Below are 26,415 nucleotides of genomic sequence, written 5' to 3'. Positions count from 1 at the left end.
CTGGGGTCACGGGGTAGGGGGTGGTCCTTCTTGCGCTCCTCTCGCTCGTGGCCGTGTGTTTTTCTTTGCTCCGTCCCAGGATTATCGTTGATTCGACTTGAAATTGCACGCATGACTGTGTCGAGCAGTATTTTTTTTTTGGAAATCGTGATTTATTGGGTTATATACTGGCATATTTACTTTTAGGATTTGTCGACGTTTTTTTTGTTACGTTTAATGTTACTTAATCCTAAAACAGCTCAGAAATGCTGTGGGGCATTACCAAAGTACACTTGAATAGTAAAGACTCCACGATATGAGTCACAGAAATAGTACTCTATCTCCATTCTATGTGCGCACCAGCCTCACTGACTGTCATTGACCAGCGTGGTGAAGTATGGTCAAGCAACCCCCACGACGCGCGGCAATCAGAGGCCCCCATCCAGCAGTGGAATTAGCACGGTTGGCTACGTACGGTGCAAAAGAAGTTCAACATAAATATGTAAATGTGCTACACTGGATACAATTTACAACAGGAGGCCATTCTGATGGCCGACCGTTGTAAATTGCGAACGTGAACATTATATCCTTTTCTGAATTCTATGCACAAAAAAGTAATTGTCGCCATTATTCCCTCGCGCGGTCAACCAAGCGAGCCTCCGTTGCAAGCGAGACTGTGTGTCTCGCGCGACACGAAGCACCTCCAGTTGGCACGGTTGGCTCCGTACGGTGCGAAAGAAGTTCAACATGCGTACCAGCAAATCACGTCAACTCGTGTGGCTGGCCGTCGGTGTGGCCGAGCGACGCGTCCGAGCATTTTGGCGCCTCGTGCCGCTCCGCGCTCGCTCAGGATCGCTCAGGATCGTAAACGCGATTTGGGAGCGCAGCGCGAGCGTGCAAGGATTGCGTTAAGCGTTCCCCTTCGCTCTAAATCTCTTCTGGCACAAACTCCCCGCTGCGGCGACATGCATTCGATCAGCGGGAGCCTCTAGATTTGTGCTTTGTGGCGGCGGGGAAAAAAAAATCAACATTGCACACGTGCGCATTATTCACAGATGTACAGCAAAAACAATATAACATCGATATTGTTTTGGAAAATGTTTGCGATGGTGTTTTCGTTTTGTTGATCATAATCGGCCATGGCTACTCCACTGCTGGACGAAGGCTTCTCACGATCATGCCAATGTGATAATCCACCCAGTGCATGAAGTGATGTCATCGCCCCTTCTCATGAGTTAATGTCCTCTCGGATGCATTGCATTCCTTGGCTTTGTTTGCACAGTACGTTCATACATTTCTGTTTTGCAGGAGCTATTTAAACCCATGTCTTTTTTGATGAACCGGCACTCCTGGGCTCAATGGCTTCTTACATCATTATGGACAACGAGATACCGGCTGGTGTCGTTTTCTCCAGTAAACGCCACTCATCTCCGCCGCGCTGTTGCACCCTAACGCGCGATTACAGAAACGACGGCTGGTTGATGGGGCCTCTCTCTAGCTTTCAGGACATCGGCAGCTCTGATTGCTCACCCCACGATCATTAGACTGAGTGGGCTATAAACACCATTGCTTTGCGAGGGTGTCAAGGGAAGCCACTCAGCGCAGTGGTTTGAATTTAAAGTGGACTACACCTTAACTATCATCCGGAAGGCGGCTCATTGCGTGGGCATTCACGGTGGTGCCGTACAGCTCTCCGATGTGTTGCCGGGTCGTAGCGCGCATTGTTCGGCATTATGTCCCACGTTCCGCTCCACGCGTTGGGAGCTCCTGCAGGAGCTGAACTTTCTTTCGTGCGGTTTGTCTGTTGACCCAGTGTACCCCGTGACCTTTGCCCGCACGCACGCAGCGGCTGTCGTGCAGCGATCTGCAGTGCGACGCTGCTCTGTCAGTAGCGCACTCCGGCCACCACAGTGGTTTGTGAAGGTACGAGCCTCGCTGGGTGTCTGATGTCATTCTCCTTTGCCTGTACATATGAAATAATGTTGCTAGCCGTTCTCATTATTGTAGTCCTTCATTCTCTGTCCCAGTGTTGGATGAAAGCTCTTCATGTTGGTGCCATTGTCGTCTGCCGCTTGCATTTATAGTTCATATCCTTCCCCCGCATCTCAGATTAGCGCGGTTGGCTATGTACGGTGCGAAAGAAGGTCAACATCAATGCATACATCTCACTGCAGTCATTTTATCTATCTTACGACAATGCAATGCATTGTGTTGGTATTCAAGGTCTAACTTGAAAAACAAGTGCCTGTTCTCCAATGAGCTCGCGTACGGTTTTAAATTGAAATCGTCGATCTATCAAGTAGTAATGTAAAGTAATAAAGCTGTAACAGCTCATGCCTCTTAATCACTGGGGGCTTTATCTTGCTGATCTCATCAAGAAGCATAAACCATCACGCAAACACCGGCCATTCTCGCGGTGGATTTTGGCTAGTCATCGAACAAAGACGATCACTGCATTGTGCGCTTTCAGATGCACTTCTGCAGCCGTCTGGAACGCTCTCCCTTCCGATATCAGGAAGCCACTGGAGCCATCCACTTTTCAATCTAAATTGAAAACTAATTTCTTTAAAACTGCTTTTTTGTTTAGTTTGTTGTCATTTCCCCGCACCTCCGTTTAGCGCGGTTGGCTACGTACGGTGCGAAAGAAGTTCAACATGCATATGTATAGTACACATCGTTAACACTGCCTTGAAACGGCAGTGGACACGGTTAGGGCACAACCCCTCCTGAATACGAGCCGGCGAGCACAAACACGGGCTCGAGTGACATCCACAGAGGAGCTCTCCCCGCCGCTCTTGATGGGCAGCACTGGAATCGATTTGAAATCGTGCAAATCTTCATTGCGTGCCAACAATCGTCACGGTCGTTGGCACACGACGACGATGACGACGACGACCCGCTGCCGGCTCCGACGCGAAGAATACGGAGGAGATCCCGTCTCGGTTGGCGGAGGAGATCGACAAGGTGGCGTGACCCTGTTTGTGGACACATTCTGACTTGGCTCCATCGCCACTCCGTGAAGTGTATTTCCGCTGGATTCACGGGCGACTTTTTCAGGGGAGTTTATTTGGTTTTCGGTGCAAAGTATTCCCTGACGGGGGGGGGGGGGGGTGGCGGGGGGGGGATTCGATGCTGGGAGGATAGTTGTCATCCGCCGCGGCTGAGATGCTGGAAGGGTCACAGCCGTAGAGCGGCGGCAACCTCTGCATTTTTTCAGTGACTCCACCCGAGCAGGTATGGAGCGAGCGGGGGGGGGGGGGGGGGGTAGGGGGGGGTGCCCTTTGTTCTGACTCTTGTCAGTGCGTGTCCACGTGCCCGCGTGCCTCAATCAGCGGAGCGTTTTGCTGCCGCGCGGACAAATGAATGTGCCGTCACTCAAGTGTCCGTTTGTTTTTCCACTGTCGGCGGTCGGTACCGTCAAATCAAGCGTGGTCGGCACGATTATTTTATTATTTACGTTCACTTTTTTTAAATATTCGGCCACCTTTGGACTTTTTTCTGCAACAACAACCAATGAAGCCGCTCCGTCGTCTGCTGCTGCCCGCGTCGTCTCGAATTGCCTTTCTGCAGCTGTCCACGGTGCCCTGTTCAAGTTCAGGCTCAAGATTCTCCTCTCCTGCCTACGACCGACTCTGTCTCTTTGTGTGTGTCTCTCTCTCTAGGTGGTGTCCTTCATTTGACTTTAACGTGACATCGTTCGACGTAAATCGTCAAACCGCGCCCCCCCCCCCTGAATGTGCACGCAGCAACGTATTCGTAGAGGGCATTTTGACACGTCATTAAATCCAAATAGAATTTCATTTGCAGCATGGTTTTCGCCACACGCTTGCAGAATTGGACGACCGTACCACGAGACGCCGGCCCGTCTCGGCCGCCGCCGCCGTAAGGGGGATGCTTTGTAGCCGATCTGATTGATTCGTCGAATGAGGATGAACTTTCGCTTTTAGGGTTAATCACCAAATTATGAAACCGGACTGCAGTGGATGCACTTGCCTGCGTCACAATGTACACAATCCACGTGACTTTCCGCAATTGCTTCGTGACATCACACACAAAGGTAGAAACGTGGTAGTTTTAAAACGTTACGGGCTATATGCAAGGGGTAACCGAACTCTTTCAGCGTTTGGTAGCTTGAAGTTGTTGTAATTTCATTTCAGAGCATTCCATTATTTATTTCGGCCTTGGTTTGTAAGAGCTCTTGTACGACCGCATCAATTTGCACCGAGTCCAATTGCCTTTTCATTGTCTGCAAAAGGCGAGCCACAATGGTGCTGTGTGAGTGGGGGCTTTTCCCTTTTGCAGCAGTAGCAGCAGCAGCACCTTATGAAAATGGACAAATGTGTTAATTTGTAATGCTGTGTTGGTCAAGACGGCCATGCAGCCTGGGCTGTGTGCAGCTGCAACCACCGTGTCCACGAGCCCATTAACCAAGGAAGTAGCAGCAGTGGCGGCATCAGCAGCAGCCAGCCGTGGGAAGTCTGCGTCGCGCTGCATGCGAATGTGCCGCATTGAATGAATGTGCCTCGTGTTGCCACTCGACTTACCATGGTCTATGGGAAGTTAACAGCGTGTCGTTGAAAAGGTCCCTTCGTAGTGGTTGGAGTTCGTCAATTTGTTTACGCGATTTTTTTATGCTGTACATTCTTCACATTTAGAAAAATAATAATAAGGAAATATCCGGCGATGTAAGATTCAGGCTTTGTTATTTCTACAAGAGTGGTGACGTGCCGATTGAACATTCATTCATCTGCAACGGATTCATTTGCCCGCGTAAAAGATGTAAAGAATCCGTGTGAATCTTGCTTATAAATTCACAACACCGCACGCACAGGTAAAGTGCGTTCATTTAAAACGCTACGGTTGATGGGTGTCTGGCATTTGCCACCGAAACAATGGCGAGAGTTTCCATCTGTCGGCTGCTAAGTGATTTCCCTTCAAGAATGTCTGTTTTAGATGAAATATTCCGCCATGGGCAGTGGGGAGAGGGTCACAAGCCATCACGTGCCACCCCCCATCTCCTCCACTAAAAAATTTAGGAGGTCATGCCCCCCCCCCTCTCCCCTCCCCACAGCGTGCCCTTCCCTGCAGTCATCCCATCTTCCTCCAGACCCCGTTTGTGGTTGGTGAAGTTATTTTCTTAGAAGGGGGGGCGGGGGGTGGTAATCTGGGTTGTTACAGCATCATTGCTGTAAAACATCACTGTTACTAATTCCTACTGTTCTATATGACTGGCTTACGTGGACATTTTCATTAAGCTTTTGAGCACTGTTCCGAGTACAAGTGTAGAATAACATACGCATCGTCGTAGAACAAATATCTGTTGAAGTTCAGCCGAGGGGGTGGGGCCACACGTCATGCCTGATTGCGGAGTGAATGGTGTGTTTCTTCCTATTTAAAGGGTCAGGCCGTGCCTGTTAGCTGCCCGCTGCCAGATGCTTTCAGGGTCAAAGGTGTAGATTATCCTGCCAGAAAGGACCGCGCATGCCGAGGAAAGGGTTAATGGAGGAAAGGTTGCGTGTGTGTCTGGAGTGCGTCTGGAGTGTGTGTTTACACTGGTTTAACTTTCACTAAAGTGGGGGCTGGTTGGGGGCATTCCCTCTTGCCAATAATTACCTGCACGTAGGCACAGAAGTGTGCATATCCATCATGTGCGTTATATCTGCGCGTGTGTGTGCACGTTCATAGATGGTGGGCACTTGCATGGTGAGAGTGTAATATTTGTATTATTATGACTCTTTAAAATGTCTTTAAACCTCGCCGTGACAATACGTGGTATTTGGTACATACGTACAAAGTAAAAAAAAGACAAAGATCACGATTTACACTTTGGTGGGAAGTGTTGTTTTTGAGTACCTATTAAGGCCACCATGGTGCATGATGTGGTGGTGTGGCCATCACCACGCCTGCCACCTTTGTCTCGCGGATGCCCAGGGTTGCTTCCGATATCGCTCACTGCTGATGCTATCTGTGGTTGGGAATAAAGCTCTCATGTTGCTGAGTTCATAGTGCAGTGTACTGACCGTTGCACGGCCACTCCTCACAAATGCATGTACATACACGTATCCACGTGTGAATTAATTTTTTTTATAACCACGTGAGAGTCCGTTGAAAAAAGGGAGACCTGAGGTCACAAATAATGTTCAGTACCAAAATATTTAAATGCAAAAAAATTATTCCTGGATCTCACCTGGGTAAAGTGAATGCAAAATGCTCCACAAGCGAGGAGTTACCATCGGGACGGGAGAGACAAAGGTGGCTGGGTGTGGTGTTAAAACCACCTCATCTTTCCATTGTTACTTTGGACATATTTGGAGCTCACCAACGACACTTGCCGCAAAAGTCTGCCCAAGCTTACCGGGGGAATCGTCAAATGCGGTGCACATCCACACAGCAGTGGTGGCTGATTGTTCGGGGATGGTGGGGCCTGGCCCGACTAAGAAAAACAAGAAAATTGAAAAAAATACCAGACGATCCCTCCGTCTTCAGGTGAAGACGGAAGCTTGTGTTGCCTCCGAAACGTCGTGATTTTAATTTTATTTTAATTTTACTTTTATTAATTTTATTTTTTTACCTACGTGACTTTACCGAAAAAACCTAAGAATATGAATCCTCGCAGTCACGAAAGCTTCAAATCTAGAATTAGTTGAAGTACAATTTGACGAAGACAGCGGCTCATAAGTGGAAGTAAACAAGCTGGCGCGCTCGCCGCTGGTAAGCACGTGCGAGAGATTTCGCAATTCGAACGGGTCCTCGTTCCTGCTGTGAAGCGATTACCGTGGACTTCCCGACGTTCACATCCACACAGCAGATGTGCACGCCCGTGCTGAGTGCGCGCTGTTTGTTGTTCTGGGCAATAGCGGGGCCTTGGCCCCCGTGACTGCCATGACCATGCCTTGCTGTGCACGTGCTTGTAGGCTACTACACACACACACACGTGTGTGTCGTGTGTGTGTATATACCGGGCGTTCATGCGCTAATTGTCTACAACCAAGCGACTCTGAATGCGCCTGATCTCATCAGATCTCTCCAAGCTAAATAGGTTCGAGCTTGTTTAGTCAATTTAGTGCGATACTGTGCGGTGTAGGCTTTGGGGGTGCAAATGTTGCAAAGAGTTGATGACGCACCAATGGATTCTTGAATCCACCTGTGCATAGTTTGGAGTGTTATTCCCTCAAGCGTGTTTTCTCTTCTTCTGGTTACTCTGGTTGCGTTGCACGTATGCCAAACGCTCGTCGATGGAGTTGGCTCCACGTCCCCTTGCAGGACCCTCCTGAAAACGAGTCCCTGAGACTCGGTGAGGCTCTCCTCTCCGAAGTTGAAAGTTCAAAGTTGGGATTTCCGCACTTCAGCACCACTAAACTTTTTAGGAGGCGACAATTTGGTCATTTGATAACTGTGCGCTAATTCACCGAATTGATACCAACAAAATGCGTGAATTTCCCCAAACAGAGTCATGGGATTTTATGTTAACACTAATTTAGAAATGTTTTTTCGATAATTACCACTTTAGATGGCATACAATATTTAGTTGAGTAAAAAAAAAACCCCAACAAGCTTCGTTTAAAAAGAAATGTATATTTGTTTGGCAGGAAAGTGGGGTGGGGGTGGTCGTATTATGTTCAAAGAATTTCTACAGGCATCCTCCTCCTCCTCCGTGCTGCGCAGAGCTTCTCACAGTCGGTCCCTAGAGCTCCCGGGCGAGCGCTGGGCATGCGCTGGCTCTGAGTGCAGAAGGCTGCAAGGGCCCACATCGGTTCGCGAGCACGCACGCACGCACATGCACACTCCAAACGCGGACACGCACAGATGTGCGTGCGTGTGCATGGCTCGCGTCCACACCTGAACTCACACGCCGAGTGTGTGCTCGCCAAGGGCTTAGCGCACGCACACCCACGTTTAAGACTCGTGCACAATAACGCTCCTGTGCGTGTGTGTGCGCGCGCTTGTGTGGGTGTTTGTGTAGGTGTTTTTTAAGGGTGGAGTGGTGGTGTGGTGGTTAGCCCACTGCCACGACAAACCCAGCCATCTGGGTTCGATTCCAGCCCCCGGTTAACATTATTGACGAGTGATATCTGAACCGTGCGCGGTGCTGGCCATCCACCTTCATAGGTGCTCGCTAACAACACTTGCAGCAAGAATTTGTGAAGGCTTTACAGGTGATCTTTGCCTTTTGTACTTGTGTGTACTTTTTCAAATTCGTGCATGCACGTGTGAGTGTGTGTGTGCGTGCGTGCGCTCGTGTGTGTGTGTGCGTGCGCTCACGTGTGAGTGTGTGCGTGTGCTCACATGTGTGTGCGTGCGTGCAGCGCAGTGGTCAGACCGATGGCGCGTGCCGAATCCCTTTCCACAAAAACCACCCTGGCAGCTGTCAGCTCGAATCACAGCTTTGGCTGAGACTGTTGCTCGGGGGGGGGGGGGGGGGGGGTGGTCGTGCAAAACACGGAGGAGTGGGGGGCTGCATGGGGAGGACGGGAGAGGGGTCTGCAGCCAGCAAGGCAATGTGGTGGGTCGTAGCGAGAGGGATGCACGTGGGGTGCAGGGGGCCATGGTTGTCGTGGCGTAGAGGGTTCGGTTCGCCGAGGAAATCTCTTTTTTTTGTGTCAGAGTTATAACCTCCTCTAATTGCTTTTCAAGAATTGGCCTCGTTCATTTTCCCCCCATTTAATTGCTTTACAGCAGCTTTTGGACACATTGCGGCGGTGGTTAACTCGTTGCTTGGCTCGGAAACAAACGCTCGTTGAGCCGCAGCCAAAGTGCCGGCGCCTCGCTGGGCGAGTGGTTCAAATAAAATGTTCGTGCGGGGGCATTGCGGCATATAAATGTAGAATGCATTTTTTTCGTCAATAAATAAATGTTCATTCTTGAAAGGCAATGCATCACCATCCCAACTGCAAAGCACCGTGAATGAAAACGTGAATTCACACCCAGATATCGGTTTAGTGCCAGAATTATAATTTGGGTCTTAGCGTGCAGAGTTAGTCTTGGTGCTGACTTCAGGAATAAAATGTGTGTGTGTTATAAAATACAGATGTTCACCACCTTTGAACATTTCCAAAGGCATCTGTGTATAAACATGAATGTGGTGGAGTTTTTTTGTTTCAACCAGAAATGTTGGGTTAATGTTTAGCCTCAGATCTGGGATACGCCACCTCATGTGAAGTGTGCAGTGAGAAGCCCCCCTTAGGTAATACTACAAAGCGGCTGGCTGTTAGAGGCATGTGAAAACCATCCTCCAGGAACCTTTTGGTTCTTATCCAGTGTTTCCTCAGCCACTTTGAAGTGAGCCAGCCCAGTTTGTGTACCGGGAAACTGGCTTTGGCCCGAACATTCCACAGCAGCCTAACCAGGCCCTGCTCAGCTTCAAGTGGGCCATATGCAGCTCCCTCAAGGTAGGCCACGTGGTTCGCCCTGCTCAGGAAGCTGTAGACGTTTAGCTGAGCCACCTCAGAAAAACAGCAGTGATGGCGCAGGGTCAAACGTGGGAGTGAGCTAACCCAACCATATGTTAAACCTGGTTAAATGTTCAGATACGATTACAATTCCCTTTCAGCGATGGATGGGAAAGCGTCTGTTGAAGCGTTGGGGCAAGATACGGAGCATGCTGGGTCCTACCTCGACCAGCTCAACACAGCTGGGTTCTGATTTCCAAATTGTGGTGGAAATGTAGCATTAGTCAAACTCTGGACAGTCCTATGGCCCGAATCCAGTCTGCTTTCCATGTTTGCATAAACAGATGCACAGTAAGTGTCTAATACCCCGCGTAGATATAATTTAGAAGACCTAACAACGGATATGGAGAGTTGAACTTGGGGTCCACCGAGTGAGTTCACGTTGCTCGGCAGTCAACGTCGGAGCTCCGCGGGTAGAAGCACAAACGAGGCAAGCGTCCCCCTCGTAACGGACACGTGGCCTCCGCGGGCGGAACCAAAACAGAACGACCGCCGTAAGAGGATCGTGTGACCGACCACATTTACTTTTTTAAGCTATTGGCTGCAGTTGTTCGCTGCAGCGCCTTTTCCAGTTTACAAAAAAAAGTTCGTGATCAAGAATCCTTAACGGTTGCTGCGCATTTCCTTTCAGCACATATAACCCCACGGTTTTCTATTTAAGCAGCACTGACTCCAGTTACAGACACACTCTTGTCTCCCATTAGTATCTCCAACTCCTCCATGTGATCGGGCTGTTCCAGCCAAGGTTACGTCCAGTTAAATACGCCGTCGTCCAAGTTTGTTTTTAGGCCATTTCGAGGCTCGGCCACGTCGAAAAACATAATCTGGAAGTGGCCGGGAGGCTCAAGGATCAGAAGACACTGAGCCGACACAGCTGAGAAGCCTGGGTTTGAAACCAGGTCTCAGCTGCCTGGGATTTAACCGGGTTCTCAATTGCAGTGATGATCTCAACCCAGTTTTTTTATTTACATAATTTAGGTAAATTGTAGGTGATAATTACCAATATTTGTTTAACTGTTGTATCATGGGCATTTTCTCTGCAGCAGGGCATGTGGGGAATTGCAGTATATCTTAGTGTGGGTAAAAGAGGTCATTTGAAAGGTTTTCTGTATCATAGTGTTCGTCATATCACAAACAGAGATGTCACGGGCAAAAGCAAATAAGCAGAACTCCATTATATCTCTCCACACACAAACAAAAATGCCTCATAGTCCATCATCCGAGTGTCTATCTCATGGGATGATGCTGTTGCTTCTCAAGCAGCACTTTTCACAGCAAACAAACTCTGGACAAATGTTGACCGGTGCAGAATGTGATACCAAAGTACGCACAGTAGTTTTGTGATGCAGTGATATCTTCTTTACGTGGGCCATTCCTTAATGTGGGTGATGCAATGCTCTCTGCAGGAGGTCCGAATGAACACTTTTAGCTCATGACATGGCACCAGTAGCACAATCGGAAGAAGATTTGGAAAAAAAAACAAGTTTTGTAATGATAATGTGGTTTGTCTAAAAGATGGCTGTGGATTTGAGCCCATTGTCCAATATGCAGTGACTTGAAGCTGCGCATTTAGTCCGTGCTGTAGACAACAGCGTGTACAAGACGAGCGTGTATTAGATCATGCTCACGAGTTTACGCAAGAAGACAAAAGTTCCGTTGCAAATGCACACAATGCCCCCATTTGTATTTAACCCGACCCTCTGTTAACGCACTAACGCACACACACACACACAAAAACGTGAAAGTACAAAATTATTTCTAGGCCGGAAATTTCTGAAAGCATAGTGGTGCCTTAAATAATTTGCGCGTCTATTTTACGTCTAAACTTTGTAAGTCGAGCCAGAACTAAAACTGTGTTTCTCAGCCCCGTACCCAGGGGAAAAGGGGAAGTGGGCTGGAGCGGTGGGAAAAATCCGGGACTCACAAACTCTACCCACCCCCCACTACCACCCCCACACGCCCCCCTCCCCGTCTGTGTGTTGCCCCAATTCGGTACCCACACGTGGGCTGTACCCCTCTGGGGCTGTGCCATATCCAAACCGTAGCCGGGAGACTGAATTTATGAATTATTGTAAAAGCTCCGTGTTCTCCTCCACTCTCACTTTAACCGTGTAAATCATTTGGCGAGCTTGCACTCGCAGTGGTGTGCGAAGCAACAGCAAACCCACTCTGGGAACGCGCCCGTCAAGACTGCTACGAAGCAGAAGGGCCGTTGACCGAAACGTCACCTATTTTTAATTTGGAGCTTTCGTGACTGCATGAATTACTCTTTGGTTCTTTCGGTAAAGTCACGTATAAAGAGAAAACAATACATTAAATTAGTATGCTAGTATTTAATGTATTAGTTTCTAATTTAATTTATTATTTTCTCTTTATACGTGACTTTATGCTAGTATTTAATTTAATATTTTCTAATTTAATTTATTTTTTTCTCTTTATACGTGACTTTATGCTAGTATTTAATTTAATATTTTCTAATTTAATTTATTTTTTTCTCTTTATACGTGACTTTACCGAAAGAACCAAAGAGTCACCTATTTTATACGTTATCGATGAAAGCGACACACGTATCGTACAGTATACAATGGCCACCACGTGTGCTTCTATTTTCATTTAAATTGCAAACGACGAGTTTGACTCTCAGCACATTTTGGAATGTTTCCAGAATCATCCGTAATTTCCTGAGCTGCTTTGCGCTGTAGCCAATTGGGTCAGTTCCTCTTCTGAGATGGTATAAAGTCATTGGGCACCACTGGATATATATAGTCCTGCCATTTGGAGTAAATGTGAGTGTGTTTGTTTCTCTGTCAAAATAATGAACGCTTGTAAGGTCATCTTTTGTATTGTACACGTACAGACGTCAACCCACTGCTGCTGTATGAACATCTTCCAATGCCATGCAGGCAGTGTGGGTTTTTCACCATACTTCACCACACCGGTCAGTGTGCGTTGGTGGGTGGGGGGGTTAGTAACAACAAAGGACTTTGCAGCATTGCCCTCCGCTTGCCAACAACGTCTGCAGCTACGCGAGTCGTACGCGTGGTTCTCGTGCAGCCAAAAGCGCTACGCCAGGCTCCAACCTGCTTGGCTTTCGGAACCTGACGGGATCACACGGTACAGTACGTGAACGGGCGCGATTCAGAGCTGCGATTGTATTCAAGAGCCAATCGTGTTTTTTCTAGCAATCTTGTGGTCTCGTTGTTTTTGTGTTGCAGCACATTTTTGTTCCGTTTTGGTTTGTGCCGTTTTGGTTGCCCCCTTTAGCCTCGGCGTGAGCAGTGGCGTGCCGTGCGCACGTCCATCCACATCAGCTGTGTGCGAGTGTCGCCAGCGTGGCTTTTTTGACTTTCGTTCGTGGGTTTTTCCAGAGTGTCCGTATTTTTGTTATGTCATTGGTTCGTCTGCACGGTCTATAAGCCTGCTTTATAAATCAAATATGATCACGTGAGCTACACACGGATCATTTAACGCGCCGTTCCCTCGCGGCACGCTCAAGACGGATTGGCCGCGCGCTCGCACTGGAACGGCGTGCGGTGTCCAGGTGTCGCCGCCAGTGTAAAGATTTCAGAGGAGACAATCCCTGCCCAGCTTAGGCCAGCGATCGGCACAAAGGGAAGGGCAATTTCCCCTAGCGGGACGGGGATTGGAGTCCCGGGCGACACTTCCTGGCTCGGCAATAGAAGCCACGGAGATGCTTTGTGCGGAGCCGCGGGTGACAGAAAGGATGTGAAGCGGCGGAGGCTGGAACCAGCCGTGCCGTGTGTGTGCGCGTGTGTGCACACACACACACGCGCGTGTGCACACACACGCGCGTAGTGCACACACACACGCGCGTGTGTGTGTGCACACGCGTACCCGTGCAGCCGAGCGTGAGTACGCGTTCGTGTATATATTTATATATATTTTTTAAATCACACTTTGCTGAGCTCAGGCTCAGAAGGTCAAAGCGGCAAGCTGAGAGCAACAAACACCACCATTCGATGGTGCGATAGACCGGAATTCGTACGTTTCCTGAACTTGTCGTTGGCTGTGTAAGCATCTCTGAGACAAGTATTTTTAATGCTTCGCGACGAATGGTTGAAAGCTTTACGCACGAGCTCTGTCCCGAATGGGGGCGGGGGACACGGTAACTCTCGCAAAGATGACCCAATGTGAACGAACCTGTACCGTCATGTTGACGTTCTTTTCGGGGCTTGCGTGATTGCAAATCGGCCAAATTGATCAAAGTGTTGCCCAAAAACTTCGAGACAAACCAGATCCAAAAGTCCTGCATGAGCAAATGTGTAAAATGCATGCTGCTCTGATAGCTGCCGTTGGGTTCCTTACTGTGAGTTGAATATTTCCGAAGACAAACGCGTGATGGAAAGCATTGATTGATCTCTTCGCACGCAGGATTTTTTCCCCCAACACATTTTAGTGGGCTTATTTGCTTTGTACTTTGATGCTAGACGTGAATATTAAACAGCCTCAATGAAGTGAATGTCTGGTCACCTAAAACTAACATAATCACTGTCCTCGGTCAATTTAGTTGTGGCAGGGTTATACGGCTAGAACACGTGTGCCTCACAGGTAGAATGACCTGGGTTCGATTCCCAGACTTGGGCTCCTTTCTGTGGAGTTTGTATGTTTTTTCTCCCTTTGTTCTGCACGAGTTCCCTCCGGCTTCTCAGATTTATTCCCACGGCTAAAGAAAATACAACGTCGCTTTTATTGGTAAAAAATTCCCGGCGCTGAAAAATAACCTGCAAATGACCGAAGTGGGATGACGCCCAACAACATCGCCCCCTACTGCGAAGAGTTGGCAGAACTTTACTAAACAAAATAGTCGCGAGGTTTTCTTTGCTAAACAAGCGCAAGTAAAATAAATACATCTGTGCCACCAACCCGAACGTGGGAAAGCATGAGCAATAATTAAACATTTGCGATAAAACCCTAGCAATGACGTGATAAACTAGGGTTTGAGAAAATGTTTTTTTTGCTGGCTTTCAGCGTGTATGTTGAAGTTCATCTTCTTGGTTCTTTCGGTAAAGTCACGTAGAAGGGAAGTAATAAAATAATAAAAATAAAACATAATAAAATAATTCTCACGACGTTTCGGCCACAACGCAAGCAGCCGTCCTCAGGTGAAAACCAGGTCCGTCGAGGCGACAGAGTCTGAATGAAGCAGCACACGAGCTTGGAGCATATATATAAGCTGGGCGCATTGACAAAGGAATTTGCATATCAAGAGGAATTTAGCATATTCATGGGAAATGCAGGAATGTGATTAGTACTGCATATGCATGTGCATTATGCAGAATTAACAGCATCAAAGGGAGCTACAGTTGCTGCTGCTGCTGCAGTTGCTGCTGCTGCTGCAGTTGCTGCTGCTGCTGCAGTTGCTGCTGCTGCTGCAGTTGCTGCTGCTGCTGCAGTTGCTGCTGCTGCTGCAGTTGCTGCTGCTGCTGCAGTTGCTGCTGCTGCTGCTGCAGTTGCTGCTGCTGCTGCAGTTGCTGCTGCTGCTGCTGTAGTAGAAGTTCTTTTGCACCGCACGTGACCAACCGTGCTAGGAGGTGTACAGTGTTTTCTGTGAACGGATTTATTGAAAAACTGACAGACTGATCGGTCGAATTTCCAGGAAGGCACGATTTCAAAAAAAAAAATGTCAACAGGGTTTGCGCACCTGGGATCGGCGGTGCGTGAAGACCAGGTCCGATAGAACAGCGTCTGGGGGACCGTTCCCGCAGCTGTTACTCGACCTTGCTCGATCGATGTCACCTGAGGTAAGTTGATTATTTTATTATTATTTTTTATATCTGCCGGCTGTGCACATCATGGTTGTTGTTTCTGCTTCTTCTATTGTTACTTTGTCCCTTAGTTCCCACCATTTGCCTCTTTCTGTGTCTATTGTTGATGAAATCAAATGTAATGAAAAAAGGAACCCCATGGGTTGCAGTGTAAGAGCAGAACGATTGTACACATTGAGTGCACGTGCTCAATGTGTGGCTGTGGAGTGGTTCGCGCACCGCGCTACGAACCCGGCACGCAGACTTCGATTCCCGCTCACGACGAATGACAGTGGAGACTGTGAGAACCGGTCCTGTTTTCCAGCCTTCATAGGCGTTCGCCTACAGCACTCGCTCCAAGAGTCTGTGCGTTTTTTGTTTGGGCATGTGCCCGAGCACATTCGCGTGTCTCTGTACACGTATTTGAAACCACCAGGTATAAAATACAGGAAGCATGGGGTGCTTGCACAGGGTCAGAGGTGTGGAGCGAGGAAACGTTGAGGGGGGAGTGGGGGTCTAGGGGGCTGTAACAGGAAGGCCTCTCAAATGCATTCATATGCACAGGAAATAGCTCTCACCTGCCCCTCTGGCCACACTTTCACTCACGGCCTCTCGCGTGCATCACAATCCCGGCTGCTAACAGTTTACAACCGTTGCTGCTGCTGCTGCCGCTGCGGCTGCTGCTTTCCATTCAACGGCCGCACTTTTGCACGCGGCACAGGAAGCGGGGCATTGTCTCCACAGTTTCCGTGCCCCCGTTGATGCAAGCCAACGTCGGCTTCCCAGAGCTGGGCCTGCTTGAAAAAAATGGGCACTTTCATTAATACTGATGTCGGTGCCTGCGGTGTCTACAATATTTAAACTGAACTATGTTTGTATTTTACCAGGTAAGGCCCACTGAGCTTTATAGCCATTTTTTCAGAAACGACCCGGCCGTCACAAACAAAGTGGCTTATCATGTGGATATGTGTAGCAGCCAAATAGTCTAAACGTACGTTGAGTATAAATGTGGAGGGGTAAAACCGGAGGACCCAGAGAAAAATCCACGCGACCACGGGCAGAGAGACGTGCAAACTCCAATTATACAGGCATCGGGGTTGGGATCAAACCCACAACCTCCTGTATACCTGGTGAAGTAGTTAACATCTCACAACCGTGGTACCGCCCTAACCAGTGGTACCACGTCTGATCGGGTGGTACCACGTGTTGTTCGCTACAATGTTGGACGCTTCACTCCACGTGCTGAGAGGTACTTCAGGGACTGATTTCCAGCAGAAGCTCCCAGCATGTTCAGCGAAACATCGGACATCATGCCAAACAGCACATAGTACAACCTAAAGAGAAATCGGAGATTTAGCATGGCCACTGCCTGATGTGGGTTGGGGAATCTAGTGTGTGTTTCGCTGTTCTGAACAAATCGTCGAGCTAATTGAGGTGAACATTTTATAGCTGTGAGTTGATGCATGGTACACAGAGTGTGTGTTTAATAAATAGATCATTATATTGTAATGCTGTAATATAATGGTAACAACTGCAGTTATTCAATTTTTTATAGAAAATGTCTGATATTTTTCAAATTGTGGGCAATTTTCGCTTGGTGTACTGTGAATTTTTTTTTAACCAGCAATTTATTCTCTCTTTTGATGTTTATTAAGTGAAATTGCCTCTAGGGTAAATGGGTCAATTAATTGCCTGCCATGAGCTGGTACCCTCTACCAGAATTTTTTATTTGATTTCATACCTTCAAGCGGGCAAATAAAAAACTACGTTCGGCAACAGGGCTTTTAGTTTTTATTTTGTCAATTCGAGCAGAAGAAGAGGGCGAGTTGTTGTTGTTGTTTGAATATGCGTTATTTATCCCGCGGTGTATTTCAGTTTTCCAATGACAACGATATCCCGGGGTGTAAAAAAACCAACACGTAATAATTACAAACATGCATCATTGGTTTGTTTCAAAGGTGGCATAGTAGGGATTTTGGAGAGAAAAAAAGATTATAATTGGAATTTATGGACTAAAGGTGTAATTAAGCCAATTTCATGGCCATTTATCACGCCTCGGTTTAATTGGAGACCTGTTTCCTGTTTTAGCGTGGGAGGGGGCGCCTGCGATGCTTGGAAAGAAGAATTACTGCTCGACCCCCCTCGCTCACCCCATCAACAACTTCATGGGGGTAGCTCATGATGGGGTGGGGGGAGCGAGCTCAAACCAAATGGACACAATCGGGATCCATTCTCTCAAATGAACCCACACTTTGCCCCCATCGTCCCCCGTTCACCTCCACCTCCTCCCCTTCTTCACCCCCTGAAAAGCCTCGCAACGAACACATCGCTCATATTGTGCGCCAGGTGGATATTGGTGCTTTGCGTGACCACGAGGTGGACAGCCTGGGGAGGCCTTCATCCGTCAGTGGATAGATCATGGCAGCGGCGACTGCTGCTGCTGCTTGTGGTGACCGATGCATCCAGCGTTGATCGACACCTACACACTTCACTGTGTGCGCACGGCAATGCGACGGGTTAACGCTAAGCATGGATGACGTTACGAACTGCAAGGAAAAAAACCTGTGAGTGAGTGCAGAATTGGAGTTGCTTCTGTTTGTTTGTTTAGGTGTTTTGCTTTGGGTAGTTGTTTAAAACCAATGTGGGGGGGGGGGGGGGGGGGGAGGAAAACAAACAACGTTAATTGTGCGAGGGGGCTTGAAGGAGAGGTTCTCCTTGGGGTTTTTCGGGATCTTTTTTTTCATCCTGGAATTTGCCGAGGTCTTACTTTTGCAACCGAGTCGCCTCTGGGAGGGCTTTAAAGAAGATACACGGAGGCAAAGTTGCAACTGGAGTGTTCCGTGCTGCTGGCGCGACAGCGCGCTAAATCCCTGGGAGCCTAGACATTCGTCTCATCTGCATCGCCACGATCTCTGGCTAACCATCGAATTTTTGGCTAACCGTCGAACAAAGACCATCACTGCTTCACGCGCTTTCAGATGCGCCTATGCGGCCATCTGGAACGCTCTTCCTTTTGATGAGGAAGCCACTGGAGCTATGCACTTTTTAAAAATATAGATTGAAAACTAATTTATTAAGAACTGTTTTTTTGTTGTGTTTAGTCTTTTGACCTTCATCAGCACCTCCGATTAGCATGGTTGGCTATGTACGGTGCGAAAGAAGTTCAATATACATAGTCTCAGAGTGCACACAAAGTGGTGGAGTTATATTCGGTCGCGAGTAAATACAGAAGTTGCTCCGGCAATGATTGATCCGTTTGCATTGTATAACGAATTGAATAGTGCGTACTTGTATAAATTATAACGAAACGCATGCGTGATACTTACAGTTGGGCGTGAGAAAATATTATTTAAACATCACTGCAAAGTTGCGTTAGGTCTGTGACACCTTTTAGCCATTTCAAATGCGCCACGTCACCGTCGTTTGTCTGTAGAATTGACGCCTTATCAGCCTTGGCAGAAAAATTTAGTTTGTGCCACGTGCGTCTTCTGCAAGATATTAACGGGTCATCGTGGGTCTGGCAGAGCAACAAAAAAAACAGTCAGGTTTGATTAAATGTGATTTAAAATACTTTGCTCAAAACGGGGCCACTGAAAAAAAGAGCCTTTCATTTGTGAGGTCTTTAAACATACACACGCACACGCACGCACACACAATTCTTGTGGCCCAAGGGTGGCTCTCTCAGCGAGGCGTCTGTCCCGGGCACCAGATAATCCTACTCCCTTTTGATTAGGGCAGAGATTGGCTGCAAGGGGCTGTGGGGTGAGTGTGGTATGTGGTTGGAGTGGCAGTGCTGTGAAGGGAGGACTCTTGAACCACAAACGGTTACTGTTGACGTAACCTCCGTGCCAAAGGTGCTGACCTCCCTCTTTTTTTTATCCAAGTCTGCGCACCCCTGTCTGCCCAGGTCCTCATCTTTCTCTTGCCCCACCTTCGCTCGCCCCTTACCAGGACCCTTCTCCCTCTCAGCCATCCGCTGCGAACGCGCGCGCCGCGTGTGCCGATCGCCTTATCGCCCCCCCCCACTTCGTGGCCTCTGTGTGCCCGGTGTTGTCGTCTTCAGATGGGTGCTGCTCGCTGGGGCCTGTGGGTCTCCCGCATTCCAGGCAGCGACGCCGTGGCAACGCTCAAGGGGGAAGCCCCCTCGCTGCGGAGGGAAGCGTGGAGCCGCGTCCGGGCGGCGTGCTGCTGTGCCTGCTTGTGTAGAGAAATGGGTTAACCGTGCTACGGGGGGGGGGGGGGGGGTCATCTTCAGCCAGTTACGAGGGTTCCTCTTCAGCGCTGAGACGATAATTTATTTAAACAAAACGGATGATAACAAATACTTACGCTTCTTCCAAGACGTCTGGCCTGCGTGGGAAAAATACGCCGAATACCGTCTGTCGGGACTTTTAGAGCTCTTTCTCATGGATGCTCTTCTGCCAGCGGCTGCGTGTGCAAGCAATTGCAGGGCTGCGCCTTAACCTTTGTTATATTCGGCCGGTGACGAGGCCCAAGCAGGTAGCACTCGCTGCAGAGATTCCCGGGTGGAAGTCGGCGGCCGCCCCGATTAATAGTGCGGGTGAATTAACGATGGAAATGCGACGCGCCACCAGCTTCACCGTGGACGTTAAAGATGCCGTGGCACGAAGAGTCGGCCATTCCCTGCCGCAATACCTGCAAATTACTCCAATCAAGGATTGTACGTAGCAATAATGTGCCTCCTTGCTGTGAACGCTTGGCAGGACACTCCTGAAAAAGAGTCATGCAAATGTTATACTCATGTTTAGTTTGATTAATAGAAGCAGCAATCAATACATGAATCTATACTCTTTGGTTCTTTCGGTAAAGTCACGTAGGTATAAAATAAATCACGACGTTTCGGGCGCAACACAAGCGTCCATCATCAGGTGGGAAACGTCGTGATTTATTTTATTTTATACCTACGTGACTTTACCGAAAGAACCAAAGAGTATGAATTCCTGCAGTCACGAAAGCTTCAAATCAAGATTAATACATTAATCTGTATATTATTTTTAAACAGTCGAGACTTGCAGCGTTAGTGTTGTTATACGAATACAGAGAACTACTAAAACCGGTCGTAAATCCGACAAGACAAGAACACTTTATTTTCTCTCCAGACCCTTTCGTGCAGGAGCGCAGTGTCTTCAATTAGAGGAAGAAGCAATATAAGTGAATATTTATTCATGGGTGGTGTATCATTTTGGCAACGCTGACGAGGGGGACAGCACCGACAGTGCCCAGCTATTGGCACGTGGCGGCGGTAATGGCGGTAAGAGGACATGGCCAGCCACGGTTCGAAGGTGACACGGGTGCTGCCGCTTCGCGAACCTCACGAAATCCCGCGCCATTTCTTCCTCGCTCTTCCGTGCGGACACATCCAAAGGGCACCTTTGACAGTAGATGATGAAGGGGAAAATATTTGACGTCTTACTTCGTCCGGGCGCGTGTAACATCGCGCGCATTGACGTGTCGTCTCCGATGGCGGTGGTTCAGTCCATTGCAGGCCCCCTCACTCCCGTTGCAAATTCATGAAATCTGCGGTTGGGGGGAGGGGGAGACCGATTGCAATTCTGCAATGGGGGTCGCAGCTTTTGCTCACGTACACGGGGGGAAGGGGGGGGGGGATGCGAGCGAGGGCAGAACGCACGATAGTCACTCATTCTGTCCAGCGTGTTTGGAGTTCCTTTGACATTGGCTGTGTCGTGCCCCCACCCCTGAGTTTTCCCCGGCACCTCCGATTAGAACGGTTGGCTACGTATGGTGCGAAAGAAGTTCACCCCCCCCCCCCCCACCATCTTTTTTAAACATAGTGACGCTGATGGGTTGGTCCATTGTAGTCATGCAGGTTGGAGGCGCTGCATAACTCGGCGCAAGTATTAATGCGTTTTTTTGTTGTAATTAATTTTAAAAAATAGGCAACACGCTCAAAACGTTATCCTCCAACACATTCGTCAACTCTGGCATCCGCTGTCGAGTGTCATTATGCAAATTTAATCGGCTGTTGGCAAACACGGCCGTAGGTTTTTTATTGTGCGTACTCGCAATGATGGCATCTCTATCAATTACCAGAGGTGTCGTAATTGGTGACTTATTGTCATCGGTGACCTGGTGGCTCCCGTGACTGCTGTCATGTCTTCGTGTTGGGCCTTTACAATATGAGTGTGTGATATGCATGGCAGAAGAGTTTCTTCAGTGGTTGTTTTGTCACGGTTTTTTTTATTCACCACAACGTAGGCTGTGCTGCTGCGGAGCTCTGCGATGCGTTTCTGGGTTGAACGGCGAGTTCGGCAAGTTGTCCAACGTTTCGCTCCACTTGCTGGAACTGAAAAAAGTCCCAGCATCTGGAGAAAACGGTGGACATCGTGCCGAACAACATGCGGTACAACCCGAAAACGCATCTGAGAGCGATTTTTTTTCAATATTCTAAATCTCCCTTGTCAAAGAGACGGCTGTTTTATCTGGCTCTCACCCAGTTAATTTAATATACGTGTGTAATTATACGTAAAAATTATTGACAATATTTTTTTAAGTTTTGCTGTCTGACAACAAAAATGCAAAAGTGTAAATATAATGTCATATAATAAAATAACCTCAACCAAAGCCATCACAAATGGGTTTTGGATAAGCCACGGTGATTTATGCAAAGCACGACATCCCTACGTTTATCATCGGCTTGTATTTCAGGGTTTAAAATCCACATTATCACGCCTGAATTTTCTTTACCACTTAATCCATTTTCGCACTCTTGCCTAGCGCACGGGGTTTCGATAATTGTCTGGCGCAGGATTTGCTCTGAACTGGCGTGACTGTGACAAATTGGGCCCTCAATTGAAACGCCAGACAATGGATAATCGGCGAGCACCCCTGTGACCCGTCTGGAATGGCGCTGGGGTCCTGCGGGGGAGACCCGCTGCGCTTTCCCGGGGTGTCCCCTGTGCCCTGCCGGTCAGCGTCTCTGCCCGCAGCACTTTCAGCACTCGCGGGTTCACTCACTCAGACTGGGACGTGCCTAACCGGTGAGGTAAGTGCGCTGTGAGAAGGGTGGGGGGCAGTGGCGGCGGGGAGGGAGGTAAACGGTCAGAATCTGTAAAATTACGTCCCGTCTGGAGCCGTCAACCGGCCTAGTGGACAAGCAAGACGTGGTCGAGCCCCCATGTGGCAGTGATGTCATGCCTGCCTCCCGTGGGTTGTTATTATTCAGCTGTGAAACCGATGCCGCTTCTACTGTCGACCGACTCGAGCAATACATCACGATTGTCAAAACAGGGAACTGCAGCCCCCTTTAAATATTGTTTTCTTGTTACAATGTCATGGCACGGCCGGATGGAAGCATCAGATAATAGCGGACAGAGAAAGAAAAAGGGAGGAATCTCGGATGTCGGCTCTCCTCTTTCCTTCTTTGTCGGAGCGCATTGAACTTTTTCTCTTATTCATTTTACTTGTCACCAACAATGACGCAAAGCCAATAGAAAAGAGATACTGTAATTGAAGTTGTCGCTTCCTGAACAGCGGGTACAAGGTGCGAGAGGGAGCCAGGAATGCGCAAACAAGAAGCACGGCGACCATGTGAAGACGGTCGCACGGTTGCCACGTGACCCCGGAGAACATTGCCAGCTGCCCGGATCTTTGTCCATTTTCTTCCAACGAATGCTGGTTGTGGGTATTTATTATTTAGTGCGTGTATTTATTGTTATTGTGATATATTTGGCACACACCTTCATCACATATGCAAAGGTGTCAAGCCTACAGACTTGAGAAATATCTTTAACGTACATTGAACATTTTTAACCGCATCGCAGACCTGCACCGACGAGTGTGGTGAAATATGGTCAAACAAAACCCCCGTGACTGACGCGGCATGGAGGGGTCTTCATCCAGCGGTGGATTGGCAAAGGGCTGTGGATTAGACTCCGTGTTTCAAGACACGTTGCGCACGTGTTATGTTTAGTCGACTCAGCGATCGCCTTGCACTTTGCCCACGAAAAGCTCGCCGAGTCTTGAGAGGTTATTTTTCCCGAGGAGGGTCCCTGCAACGCTGCGACGTTTGGCCAATTGTCTCTTTTGACGTCGGAGGAAACCAGGGTGGCTGAGACAGCGTGGCTGATTATGATGATGATGAAGACGACGGGGACAATGAAAAAGTGTTTAAAATTCCATTGAAATCGGTGGCATTTAAAGCGTCGATGCATCGTCGTAATAAATAGAAAAGCCATCTGCCGTTAGCTGTGAATAATGCATCCATTGATAGCTATCCATTGTAATTTATATGAATACATTAACCCCCCCACCCCCCGGTCTTTGCACCTGATTGGCTTACAAGTGACGACATAACAATTTTCCCCTCTATTTAAGACCGAAACAGGAGGAGGATATTCCACAACTCTGTGGCTGTCGCCTGATGGGGCTGGTTGTTGTAATTACCGGCGAAAAGCCATGGTACTCGAATTGTAACTGTTGTAGTGGATTTACTCTCCCAACAGAACCGGTCTGCCGAACTTGTAACGAATTTGCACGTTTGGTTTACGTGACAAACCTGACTAATTGCCTCTGTCGGGTGGTGGCAGGTTTAACGACACATTTAGATTTACGCCATGTAACGCAAAAAAACCTCTCTGTCATGGACCATCTGCCTTGTCCCCCCCCCGCCCGTCTCCTGGAGTGACACAGGTGAGTGGCGGGCGTTGCACAGTAGGACCCAAACAACGAGGCCCCGGCTCTCGTAGAAGAGGCTGCCCCCCCCCCTACTCGAGGAGCCCCTCGGCCTCTCCGCGTGTGAGTGCCCTCTGTGTTGGTATAGCAATGCAGACGACCCAACGGTGACCTCCGCCGCCAATCACCGCAGCCGGGAGGCCATGCGAAGGTTTTGGTGGACACACGAGGGTCACTCTGGGGTCACGCCCGCGCTGTGCCAGTTTTTCTTTTCTTGGTGAATGTTACGTTAAGAAAAGGAAAGTGATGGAAGGAGCATTTCCTAAAGCCGTGAAGCTTTGTGGTTTGTTATCACTGTTAAAGAAAAGATTGTTGTTCCTTTCAAAGGCATTGTTCAATATGTGTAAATTATTAAACAGTTTTCTTACGCTGAATGATAAGGAAAAGGTTCCTAATATTGAGCTGATAATTGCAGTTTCACCCTTTCATTTTTGAATGAAAATAGATTTATAGATTTCACTTGCAGATGTACAAACCGATTTCATCTCCACATTGTGGAAGCTAAATTTTTTTTTTCAACCCATGAAGATTTGTGCGAGCGAAAATAATTCTATTTTCCCCTTTGTCTGTGTCCACCACCCATGATGTGGATCTTTAAACTGATGGAAGGCTTTAAAGGGGTAGAAATTAGGAATGAATTGAACCCATCTGGGTTCAAAAATCCGATTCAATCTGAGATTAACTGCGTGGCCCAAAAGGCCCGTTTTTTGATGTCTCACCGGAAACGGCTTTGCATAAGCAAGTAGGCACGCGCGCCCGGACGCAAGCAAAGCGGCGACTTAACAGATTTGAGTCCCCCCGTTTTCTCTGAAGTTTTAATTAGGTTGAGCCAGGATGCTGGCTTCTTCGTTAAAACTGTTTTGACAGATGTTTACCCATGGGAGCGAACAGGAGAATCAACGGTTCTCCCCTGATTTGGTGGGGGTGGGTGGGGGACAGACATAGTTTTCCCAAGGCGAGATCAAGGCTGGAAAGGAAATCTTGGTTTTTTAAGCCGTGCATCCCTTATATTTGCCTAACTTTAAGCCCAGTAGATTAGCTATAAGCCTCTTCAGGCGAAAGATCCTAAGTAGGACCCAAACCATCTCTAAGTGTTTCTTAGAGTGTGTTTATGCCTTGTGTGTGTTTTTATTGCACGTTTAAAAAGACATTTTTTTTCAGCTAAACGTTGAGGTCCATGGAGTGTGCTGCTCAAACAAGCGATGAGGCAGTGCTCGTCTCCTCTTCACATCCCCGACACAGCGGTGGAAATTCCACATTCCTATGGCAGGGAAAGGTACCCGTATGACAATCACCGTTGCCTTCCTCACAAAGTTGACACTGAATCGACCCCGGAGGGATGATTGGCTGAGTCAACCGCCCCAACCAGGAGTTGAACCTTGCAACCTTTCGATTGTGAGCTACCTGGCCTGGAGTAGATTGCTCCTTGATTGCAAGATGCAGAGGGTTCTTTTTTTTAACAATCCATCAACGTGAAAATATCAAAATTTTCAAACTGTATCAAGTATTGTAAGGTTCACATTTATTTACAGAATGTAATTGTCCTTAATAGCGAGTGCCATTATTGCAGCTCAAAATGACTTTGGGAGGAACAATGCATTTTTTTTGTAACAGTTGAGAGAAAAAAAGTCAAGTGCTGGCAATTTGTGAACATAAACACACGCTGCTTAGCAACGACCTCCAAGATATGCACGGTTTGTCATTATAGTCTCTATTTGACTTGCTACTGTTTATTCTGTAACCAGCCCTCGAGGCAATACTATGTCACATTCCCCGCATGTATTCCAGGGAAACTTTCTGGAAGGGGCCCCCAGTGTCTTTGTGATCGTTGCGCGTTGCCCGCTTGTTTTATTAGACCACGTCGGCTCGAACCGACCGAGGACGGCACCGCCGCGGTGTTCATAGCGGTCGCTCTCTTGAGCCGCGAGCGCCGCCGTCGCCCAAGCTGCGACGGCCTCCGTTGTCTGCCAGCTCGTCCGGGTCCAGGTCCACTGAAGATGAGGGCATCTAAGCGGGCTCCCCTTCCCTCCCCGCCCACACCAGCAAACACGCGCTGGCGGAGTGTCGCTGGGCGCCACATTATAAACAGCACGTCGGCTTGCCCTGTGGGGCCAGGCTGACCCGTCCTCGTCGTCTGCGCGCTCAGACTGTTTACGCTGTGTGCGCGGAGCAGTTTCTAACAGCAGTGTCAAATGTTCGCACAGAGCAGCCCCAACCACACCCCCTCTCCACCCACCAATGATTATTTCCGCTGTTTACAGCGAGGAAACCTAAATTGCAATGTAATTTATAGTTCCCCTGTCAGCATTTTATTCATTGACGGTGGTTGTCCCTGTGGTAGGACTGGTTAGCAACCATAGGAATGTGGAATTTCCACCACTGGCAGCCAATGGAGATGAGCATTGTCTCAATGTTCGTTTGAGCGTGGGGACACTTGATTTGTTAATTCACTTTGCATATATGGGAATCTCAATGACTTTAAATGATGCGTTAAGAAACAATAAAATGGC

At 48.4% G+C, this 26,415-nt stretch overlaps 2 long non-coding RNA genes across 2 annotated transcripts in view; one reads left to right on the top strand and one right to left on the bottom strand.

Annotated features, from left to right (window-relative positions):
• LOC133346934 (uncharacterized) overlaps positions 1-15,737 on the bottom strand; it is a 27,639-nt gene extending 11,902 nt beyond the window's left edge. Inside the window, exons 1-2 of the long non-coding RNA XR_009755667.1 lie at positions 15,446-15,737; positions 15,091-15,185 (exon numbers count right to left, since the gene is read on the bottom strand). This is a non-coding gene — a long non-coding RNA (uncharacterized LOC133346934). The remainder of the gene's footprint in view (positions 1-15,090; positions 15,186-15,445) is intronic.
• Positions 14,943-26,415, top strand: LOC133346933 (uncharacterized). The gene is made up of 3 exons (XR_009755666.1): positions 14,943-15,190; positions 25,067-25,181; positions 25,761-26,415. It is a non-coding gene; the product is annotated as an uncharacterized LOC133346933 (long non-coding RNA).

The sequence above is a fragment of the Lethenteron reissneri genome, chromosome 25, assembly GCF_015708825.2.
Source record: "Lethenteron reissneri isolate LAM-NWPU_2019-01 chromosome 25, ASM1570882v1, whole genome shotgun sequence".
Taxonomy (NCBI): domain Eukaryota; kingdom Metazoa; phylum Chordata; class Hyperoartia; order Petromyzontiformes; family Petromyzontidae; genus Lethenteron; species Lethenteron reissneri.
The sequence above is the reverse complement of the archived record's forward strand: the minus strand, read 5'-3'. Positions and strand labels throughout refer to the sequence as shown.